This window comes from Delphinus delphis, chromosome 10 (assembly GCF_949987515.2).
Source record: "Delphinus delphis chromosome 10, mDelDel1.2, whole genome shotgun sequence".
NCBI classification, from domain to species: Eukaryota; Metazoa; Chordata; class Mammalia; order Artiodactyla; family Delphinidae; genus Delphinus; species Delphinus delphis.
In genome coordinates, this window is record NC_082692.2 from 51,603,125 (window position 1) to 51,614,016 (window position 10,892).

The window sequence follows — 10,892 nt, forward strand, 5'->3', positions numbered from 1 at the left end:
TAGTCCTCAGTTTGGCTCAAATAAAACTCTTTTCTATTCCTTTTATAGATTGTTTATTGGTTATTTTCATCAACATGTGGAATATAAAAAACTAACAAGCAAACAACAAGGTCCTACTGTATAGCACAGAGAACTATATACAATATCCTATGATAAACCATAACAGAAAAGATTATTTTAAAGAAGAATGTTTACATATATATATATGTATATATGTATAACTGAATCACTTTGCTGTACAGCAGAAATTAACACAACATTGTAAATAAACTATACTTCAATAAAAATATTGATAAAAACAAACAAACAAAACAAAATAAATGAACAAACCAAACAAAAACAAACACAAAGATACAGAGAACAGAGTAGTAGCTACCACAGGAGGAGGGGCCGGGAGGGAGGGTGAAATGGGTAAACGGGATGGAAACCAAATTTTTGGATGTGAGCACATTGTAGGGTATACAGAAGTAGAAATATAATGTTGCACACGTGAAACTTATATAATGTTATAAATCTATGTTACCTCAATTAAATACAAGTGAAAGAACAACAACAATGACAGCAACAACAAATACAACCCCGTTATCCCACTTTGGATGTTTATCTAAATGTAACAAAAGTCTATGTTCACAATAAAACCTCTAGAAGAATGTTTATTGCTGCTTTATTCATAATCATCAAAATGTGGAAACAACCCGAGTATCCCTCAACTGGGGAATGAACTGAAAACAAAACAAAACATACATTCATACAACGGACAACTACTCAGCAATAAGAGAGAGCAAACTGTTGATCCCTGCAACAGCACAAGTAAATCTTGAATGCATTATGCTAAGAAAAATAAGCCAGACTGAAGCACGTACTATGTGATCCCATTTATAGGACACTCTGGAAAAGGCAAAAGTACAGGGACAAGGAACAGATCAGTGGTTGCCGAGAGGTAAGGGTGAAGCCAGGGTCTGACTACAGAGTCAGCTGGAGAGGATTTTTTGGAGTGGGGTGGGGTGATGGACCTGCTCTGTAGGAGGATTATGGCAGTGGTTATAAGGACTCTATCCACTTGTCAAAACTCATAGACTGTCCACCAAAAAAGAGTGAATTTTATTAAATGTAAAAATTTTAAACAAATTTTTAAAAAGAAAGAAAAAAAGATATGAGGTCAAGTGCCAGGTTACCTTCACGTTAGGGAATGGGTTCCCTATGTCAGGGAACAGAAGGACGAATAGATGCAAGGACGATGGATGGATGCATGGGTGCATGGAAGGAAGGATGGATGAATGTCTTCCTACCTGCATATTTATCATCCCCTGCTCAAATCTTTAGGGTTCCCAGGTGATATTACTCAGACCTTTTTATTTACTGATTGATTGATATTACTCAGACCTTTTTTCTTTTTATTTATTTATTTATTTATGGCTACACTGGGTCTTCTTTGCTGCGTGCAGGCTTTCTCTAGTTGCGGCTAGTGGGGGCTACTCTTCGTTGTGGTGCATGGGCTTCTCATTGCGGTGGCTTCTCTGTTGCAGAGCACAGGCTCTAGGCGCGGGGGCTCAGTAGTTGTGGCTTGCGGCTCTAGAGTGCAGGCTCAGTAGTTGTGGCGCATGGGCTTAGTTGCTCCGCGGCATGTAGGATCTTCCCGGACCAAGGATCGAACCCGTGTCCCCTGCATTGGCAGGTGGATTCTTAACCACTGTGCCACCAGGGAAGCCCTACTCAGACCTTTTAGGAAGGAATACCAGTGTCTTTTCTATAACTATCCTCCGTTTACATTTCAGTGAGTGTCTGAGTCTAAATGCGACACCAAATGTGAAAATTCTTTATAAACTAAAAGTGTAATACGAATGTCAGCTGTGCTACTGCTAAAGGAAGAAACAATCTAGACATTCATTTGTTCTGCAACAATGTTGAGGCTCATGAAAGGCCACAAAACAAATACCCCAGCTTAAAAATCCATAGAAAACCCCTGTCCAAAGATGCAGTGAAATACACGTGCAGTGAATGCTTAAGGTACCTGTGGTACAAAGCCGCCACTAATGACCATCCACGACATGTCCCCTTCCCAACTGGACATCCGACAAATGCTCTATGAAAGGCTGGAAAGAGAAGATGAAGCCAATCTCGGAATTTTCCTGAAAAGGAAAATGAAACCCAGAAAGAGGAAGAGACGTCCCCAGGGTCACACTGTGAGCTGGTGGTAGAGCCGGAGCCCCAGTCTCGTGCTGAATGTTCTTCACAGGAGTCCACTTCAATTCAGTGTTAAGTGGTCTGCACAATAGTTATGCCAGCTTCCCAGTGGCTAAGCCCATATAACCAGACTGGCAGATTACTGAAATAGGCAAAATATTCCAGAGACATAAAAATGAAAAAAAAAAACAATGTAGCATTCCTACAAAGAGAAACATCTGCCCCAGGAAACCTTTTAAATTTAACTGAGAATTGTAACATTCCTTTTGCTGCAATCTGCTGGGGAGGACTGTGATTTCTCTCTGCCCTCCCATGCAAGAGAACAACGACATGATTGTGGGTTCTTTTACTTGGAGGGTTTCTCAACCTCTACATATGAGCCAACCTATGCTCTGATCTGAAGAATTTTTTTAAGATATAAATTTCCAAGGAAGAAAGGGGGTTCGTGGACCTTAAGGCTTTTATCCACAGATCTAAGAATTGGTTTTCCTAAAGTTTAGAAAGAGAACAGACCACTCTACTGGAAATCTATGATGTATCTTTGTACTACCCAGTCAAGGGAAAGAGAGGAATTCCAGAGACAAGCAACTGCCATGTATTGAAGTTTATTTTTGGATTAATCCTAACATTCGGGTCAATTTCTGTAGTTTGAAACTACTAAAGAAAGAATACAAAATTGCCCGAAGCAAAAGACCAAAAAGCAATAAATAGAGAGATCCCATACTCCTCTCCAGAGAGTGCAGAATTTAAAAAATAAATAAAAACAAACAAACATGGACCAAGAGATTATCATACTAAGTGAAGTAAATCAGAAAGAGAAAGACAAACACCATATGATATCACTTACATGTGGAATCTAAAATACGACACAAATGAACCTATCTACAAAACAAAAACAGACTCATGGACATAGAGAACAGACTTGTGGTTGCCAAAAGGGGCGATGGGAGAGGGAAGGGTTGGGAGTTTGGGATTAGCAGATGCAAACTAGTATATATAGGATGGATAAACAACAAGGTCCTACTGTATAGCACAGGGAACTATACTCAATATCCTAAAACAACAACAAACAAAAACTTGACAAGTATCTCTGGACAGGAGATAGAAAGCTCATTGTTGTGAGAACTTCATTTCAAATAACAGGGAGCTTGTGAATCTTGGAGAACTTAAGGAAAATCAAAGGGCTTCTCCCCTTCTCCCCACAAGGCTCCCCACTCACAGTGGGATAGAAGCCAAAAGGAAGGCGATGATCGTGGAGATTCATCTTGATGCAAAGGTGGATGCCTTTATATACAGATATCGTGCCCTTTCTACAGCTGAATGGTTTACTTCCTGACAAGACACATTTAGGATCATCATATGCTCCAATTTACTGGCAGACATTATGCAGTAAATTATTTCTGGCTATAAAAGCATGCCCGATGTATGTGCCTAGCAGAGCCCCATAAGTATGACTATTACAGTTGCAATAGACAGTGTTTAAGTTCTAGTAGTCTTATGATCATTTAGGGACATCATTCATTTTTAGAGACAGAGAGGAGTTAGTGAATTGGCAGATGCCAGACACAAGGAGAATTTCGTATTTAGCTTTCCACATCAGATAGTCTGCTTATAACACATTTCATCAAACAAATATTTGGGGATGGGAGATGGAAGGGCTGGGACTTAGTGGCATTTGGGGTCCAGTGGACTTGAATGTGTATCCAGCTTTGCCTCTTCCTTGCCATGGAAGTAACCAATTCTCTCTCTTGGAGCCCCAGTGTTTTCATCAGAAAAATGTGGATGCTGTTTTAAGGCTCAAATAAGATATTTTGTGTTATGCTTTGTGAATAGTAAAGTACCAAAAAATGAGAGGGTGTGTTTGGGTTTTTGTTTTCCTTTCAGCATTTCTCCCCCAAATGAAAAGGAAGGGAGAAAAAATGTCCTCACCATCAAGTTATACTCCCCATCAGCATACCTCACCACTGGTGGTTCAGCCCGTCAAATGAAAACTACTCACAAAATATTCCACATGAGCACTGAGTCAGTTGATTTCTTGCTGGCAAGGGAGAATTGTTAACAGTCAGAATTTCAGCAGAGAGTTGTCCCCAAGCACTGGGTTTATTTACAACTGAGAAAGAGAACTTCATAAGTATATTAATTTGGGATCGCATGGCTTGAGATACTTCATTCTGTCACCAGCAGAACCCGTAAGCAATTTCCAATCACCTTGTCTCTTTCATTGGATATTTTTGATTTTTGATACATAAATGACAAATAAGGTAATTTGGATTTCCTGTTTTAAAGCTGTTCTTTCCAACTGGCTACCCATTAATTCAGTCCATATTGGGAACTCCACCTCTTCCCTCTTTGGCTCTAGTCTCCTGTTCCTGATTTTCCCTTAATAGCCCATGTCTATTGGTTTTTCTGTCCGTATAGAGTTCTTCCCCCTTTGGTTATGGTAGATCTCCACCATTACTGGAGAGTTTCCAACTATCTCAGTTCTTTTTCAAGAACTGAGAGAGTTTTGGATAAATAAAATTTATTTTTCCAAATGAGAGTACCCACCAGCTTTGGGTAGTCATTCACACTTTAGAATAAATGGATCTTTAACATCTATTTAACTAATCTGCATTCATAAGAAAATGCAAGTTTGAGGAAGATGCATGAAAGAGAAAAAGGAGGGGCATAATTTGCGAAATTCAAATCAGTCAGATACAGATGATAATCTCCAGGAGAGGGCCTAATTTTTACTTTTCCTTTGGTCCTGCTTTGCTGTCAGCATTGCTCTGGGACTTACAGGCTTGATCAGCTATCTCCCCTCTGCTCTCTTGATGGCATTATTTTAACTCCAGGGACAGGCTGTACCCGGGCTGCAGTAGTCACCTGGGGTGTGGCACGGGGCAAAAGTATCATTTTCTCTGCCTTGCTAGCCCCTTCCCCACTAGGTTCCCCTATGTCAATGGTGATGACATGGCCCCCAATTTTTTCTTTCTTTTCAATAAATCCGATTACCTATTTATGCCCCAGGAGGTTGTTTCCAAAAAGATATTTAAAAATCATTTAAAAAAATCATTAGCCATTCATCTATCTTGCTATGGGGTTCAGAAAATCTGGCTGTCTCAACTATACCCCGGTGTCAGGAATGGGATCACTACCCTGACAGCTCTGCCTTTCCCAGGCACACCCACCACCCAGGGAAGTACGACCCACAGAGCACTCTGTTTTATAATGGAACTCTCCAATCAGACTCTAAATAATTTTACTGCCGTCACAGAACCGGCCCTAAAGACAGGGCATGAAAGGGATCATTCAATCCCCTCACCTGAGTTCAGTGCCGAAATGTTCTTGAGTGGCGTCTTCAAGACTAATTCGTTTTCCTTTTTAACATCTAGAGCTGTGACCCTGGCCGTTCCTCAAGGTTTGAGTCACATGGTCTAATGATTATCTTCATGGGGCGATTATCTCCCTGTCGGAAATTTCAGCCTTCATTCCACCTTCCTTAATCGTACCAGGTTATTCTATTCAAGGCTTTCTTCCTGTACCTGGTAAAGGGTGTTCATTTTCCTGGGTCTTATACACGTGTCAGCCTCCCTCCCTTCCCTATACCTTCACTGTGGCGTGGTCATTCTGCTCAGGTGAGTTAGCACTTGAGATAAAGGAGGAAAATTAAGATCAGAGTCATGTCCAAGCTTATATTATATTATAATACGTGCTTACAAAACCAAAGGTCCATTCCAAATGGTATTTAGGATCAAATTGCCTCCAGTTGGTTCTGCTACTTCAATAACTATATGACCTCTGTGGGCTTCCTTATCCAAAACTGAGTGGCAGGTAAAGACCATCATACCTCTCCAGAGGGCCTCTGTGAGGGCTAACTGACACCTGTAAGGAGGCCAGCATACTGACCCACGTGTGAAGGGTAATGAATACACCTACATAAGCCCATCGCTTACCTCACTCATTCTACAGGTATTTCCGCAACATCTTCTGTGCAAAATCATGGCACTATTCTCAGCACAGTGTGTCAGCCCCTACCCCGACTGTTCCTCCTTTCACATTGTTAGCTGTCCCCCCTCAATGCCAGTTCCATGTAGGTTACACTCCAGTTTCCAACATCTCGCCTTCTCTGCTCAGCAGCTCTCTCTTCTTCCTGGAACTGCTCCCCCCCTGTCTCCAGCCATGTGGTTCACAGCAAAGACCTTTTTCTTACATGGTCACAACTGAAGACTCTAAGATGGACAGCTTGTCAAACTAGACCACACAGAGTCCTCCCTGGAGAGCCATGGAACTGGGACTGAGGAGAGACCGTCCTTCTTTCCTGGTGGCAGCCTTGGGGAGTGGGTCCTGGGAGCCTTGGCAGCCATGTTCCTGGCTGCGTGGACAAGGTCCATGGCAGGAATAGAGAATCAAGCCAACAAACAGGCAGAGTTCAGAGGGGGAGAGAAGACATCCCGTGCCACTGGGATCCTTGAATAAAGATGCCCTCAGATCCAGGTCGGTGTCTGTTCTTCCTGAAGCCTGGCCATTCCACCTATGCTTCGTGGCATGAGTTCCCCACCATTGTTCCAGGTGGGGTTCTGTGCTTGAAAACAAGAGACACCTAAGATGAGGGGCAAGCTTATCCAGCCAGCCAGAATGTGTCCCAAGAGAATTACCCCTTCCAGTTAGGAGGTTGGGAGTAACATATACACACTACTATTTATAAAATAGATAATCAACAAGGACCTACTGTATAGCACAGGGAAACATATTCAGTACTCTGTAAATAACCTATATGGGAAAGAATCTGGCAAAGAATAGATATAGGACTTCCCTGGCGGCGCAGTGACTAAGAATCCACCTGCCAATGCAGGGGACACGGGTTCGAGCCTTGGTCTGGGAAGATCCCACATGCCGCAGAGCAACTAAGCCTGTGCGCCACAACTACTGAGTCCACGTGCCGCAACTACTGAAGCCCGGGCGCCTAGAGCCCGTGCTCCGCAGCAAGAGAAGCCACTGTAATTAGAAGCCCACGCACCGCAACAAAGAGTAGCTCCCGCTCACTGCAACTAGAGAAAGCCTGCACGCAACAAAGACCCAACGCAGCCAAAATAAATAAATAAATAAATTTATTTTTAAAAAAGAATAGATATGTGTAAATAAATAAATTAATTAAATATATATCTAGTACATTAAAAATAAAGAATTACGCCTTCCTCACCCCTTCCCTATGCCCTTGCTGCTCTGTTGGCACATTCTGTCTCCTATCTCAGTGTGCCGATGAAATAATCATCACAGCCACTTCTCAAGGGTCTCTAGCAGAGGAAGCATGTCACACCCATCATTGCTCTTCATGATACTAAATTACAATCTCAAAAGGTAAAATCATGACTCAGGTACACATGTGAAATGAACACGTGTCAAAGGTTTTATCCAACTCATTAATTATAGGAGGCTGGTAAGATGTTAAAACTGGTTCAAATAAGAATTGGAATTACAGAGATTTGTATTCTCTATCAGACAAAATTAGTTGGCAGTGCCATGAACAGGAACCATTTCCATTACTATGAGCCATCAGTTTTCTCAACTTAATTTCTACCCTCAGAGAGTGGTTTAAAAAAAAAGTCTCTCCCACAGCAAGTCAATTAAATGTGCACACCCCTATGGAAACATATCTCAGGAGTTCCCCTAAACAATGGCAAGCACTCCCTGATAGGACACCCAATAATCTGTTTTGTCCATTTTCTTTTTTTTTTTAATATATATATATATTTTTTTGGCTGCATCGAGTCTTAGTTGGGTCACACGAGATCTTTTGTGGCAGCGTGCAGGCTCTTCATTGCGGCATGCAGTTTCTGTAGTTGTGGCACTCGGGCTTAGTTGCCCCACGGCATGTGGGATCTTAGTTCCCTGACCAGGGATCAAACCGGTGTCCCCTGCATCGCAAGGCGGATTCTTAACCACTGGACCACCAGGGAAGTCCCACTTTTGTCCATTTTCAATCTTTGGACAATCTTTTCTGATAATTACAATTCTGTAACAGAGGGATGATTATATTCAATAAATAATAATAATAATCCCTTTAGAGATGAGGAAACTGAGACCCAGAGAAGTAAGAAACTTGTTTTGCTCACATAATTAATAAATGGCAGGTTGGGATTCAGATGCAGCCCTGACTCCAAAATCCTGATCTAAACCATCCAAGTTGGCCAGGGCCTAGGGACACTTCTTGCCTCACACTAGTCTATCTAGGGGAACGTGTCACTCACTCATTCACCCACTGAACAGATATTGCTCTTATCCTGTGTTCTAGGTGCTGTGATGAATTGCTGTCTCAATCAGCCCAAGACCACCAGGCACAAACCTCAGACTGACAAAGTCAGGTTCATTGACGTATGGCAGAGGGACTGCACATCAGAGAATTCATAGGGGATCTCACCAAACAAAGGAAAAGAGAGAGTTACAGGACTGGGGGAAAGAATGGCGGTTAGGTGAAATGTAAATGAAGCCGTATACTGATAGACTCAAAGCAAAGCAGGGCTGTGTTAAGGTATTATCGTAAGTCCTGGACTATGAAGTGGACCCAGGGACCTGTTTACTTGGAAACAAAGTTATGATAGCGTTGGAATACTATTATCCGAAGTTTTGCACCTGGGTTGTAAGCTCTGCACCTGGTTTGTAAATGAGGCTTTTCTCTGTGTCATGACTTAGACGCGCCTCCCCCCCTCCCCCCCACCCCACACCATGGGATGTTTCACTTTTTAAAATGTTTCTTATTATAATTGTCACATAACATTGTGTAAGTTTAAGGTACACAGCATGTTGATTTGATACATTTATGTATTGCAATCTCATTGCCATCGTAGCCTTAGCTAACACTTCTATCACATCACATAACTATCATTTGTTTTTTTGTGGTGGATGCTTCATTCTAACTAACATAATTCCAGAGAGCAATGTTTCTGATAGTCTATGATTTTAGAGAAAAAATTCTTCAGTGAGTAAGAAAACAGTACTCACTCTAAGAAGGGAGTTGTTGTAACACTCTATAGCTACAGTGTCCTTGAGAGAGATATTAATTTTTGTTAACTTTGGAAAAGATTTTATCTGTGTTTTTATCCCACATATGACTGGCCAGGTAGATTTTAAAAGTCCGTGCTAATTTTTACTTTCTTATGTCTCTGTGAGGGCCACAGATAATCAGGTCATTACAATACAGTGCTGAAAGGTGTCGAATTAGGGGATTTACTTTAGACGTAAGTTAGGTTAAGGAAGACTGCCTGCACGAGGCAGACCCCGCTCTGGGAAAAGCAGGAGTTGGGCAAATGAAGGGGGGGGTTACCTTACCGCACAGCAAGGACTTGGGCAAAGGCGTAAGAGGGAGAGGAGGAACTGATGTAGAACTCTCCTACATCGAAGGGTGGAACGCACAGTCACCTTAGAGTGTGTGTTCTTTGTTCAGGGAAGGGTTATTGGCGTGTTCTTCCTATATATGCCCAAGTGAAAGGCAAGTAGGCTGCATGGGGCTGCCGCTTCCTAAGGCACCTGGTTATGGAGCAAAGCTGATCCTTGAAGAGGAAGTAGAGCCATTTTGTCGACTTTGCCCTGAACCATCCTATCCTACTTCCTGAGAACATTCAGGGGAACAAGGCTGGCCTTCAACCAATGCTGAGTTGCAGGGAAGGACAATGAGACTCCAGAGATAAAAGTGCTACAGAGACATAAGGTGGTCTCGAGGAGGGACCTGGATTTAGCAGTGGGTGGTATCATTCCAGGTCCTGGGAGGGAACAGACTGCACAGTGAAACGGGCTAGTTCTCTTGCTTGTCTCTTCACTGGCTGAACCCAAACGGAAGTGGAAGGGGAGGAAGCCTGCGGATGATCTCTGGAGAGGTGGGCCTTCCAGGGCCCAGAGCAGGGTGGAGAAGGGAGAAGCATGGGTCTGGAGAGGCAGAGTGGAAACTCTGAGCACAGGGGTTAATGCTGACAGTGCTTTCCAACCTGTTCACCCTGCCAACAGCTGAGTTTGAAACAGTGAGATAAAGGAGTTGTTACTTACAGCACAGCAGGGAGGGGCAGACCCAAGGTCGGTGGAGATGGTGTCTGCTACAAAGTGACGCCTCCGGAGCCAGGAATAAGAAAGCGTTGTTGATTACTCCCTTATTTAGTTTTCATTTTAACTGTTTTATTTAAAATCATTTATTATTGAATTTAAAAAGCCGGAAAGTGTGACCATGGTTGTACCCTTGGTTAAAGAAGCAGATCATACCAATTCAAGTGGCAAAGGCTGAGGCCCGATGGCTGAGCAGATCTGGAACATCAGGTAGAGACTTTACCCTGAGGGCAGTGTGGGCCCGCCCCCGATGCCCCCCCCCCGACCCCTGACCTCCCCCCAACCCCGGAGAAGGAGGGGTGGAAGCAGGAGAGCACAGTTCCCTGGCCCGCCTTCGCTGGATTATTGCCGTGATAGGCGAACTCCTGGCCTCTCACTTCTACCACCAGGAAGGATTACACATCAATGCCACGGTCAGCTGACTTTCCCGCCCAGAGAGAAAGGGTAGCTGGAAAGAGCTGAGAACAGACAGGGAACCAGTCAAGGGAGACAGAACACAAGCACCAAAAACAGGACCTGCTTTCCAGCCTCGAGCCTTGAAAATATGCAGGAGGAGATTTAGAAAATCTTGGTTCTAAGCACCACATTCTTTGGTTTTTCTACACTTCTAAGCTTTTGAGGAATGTATAAACTGG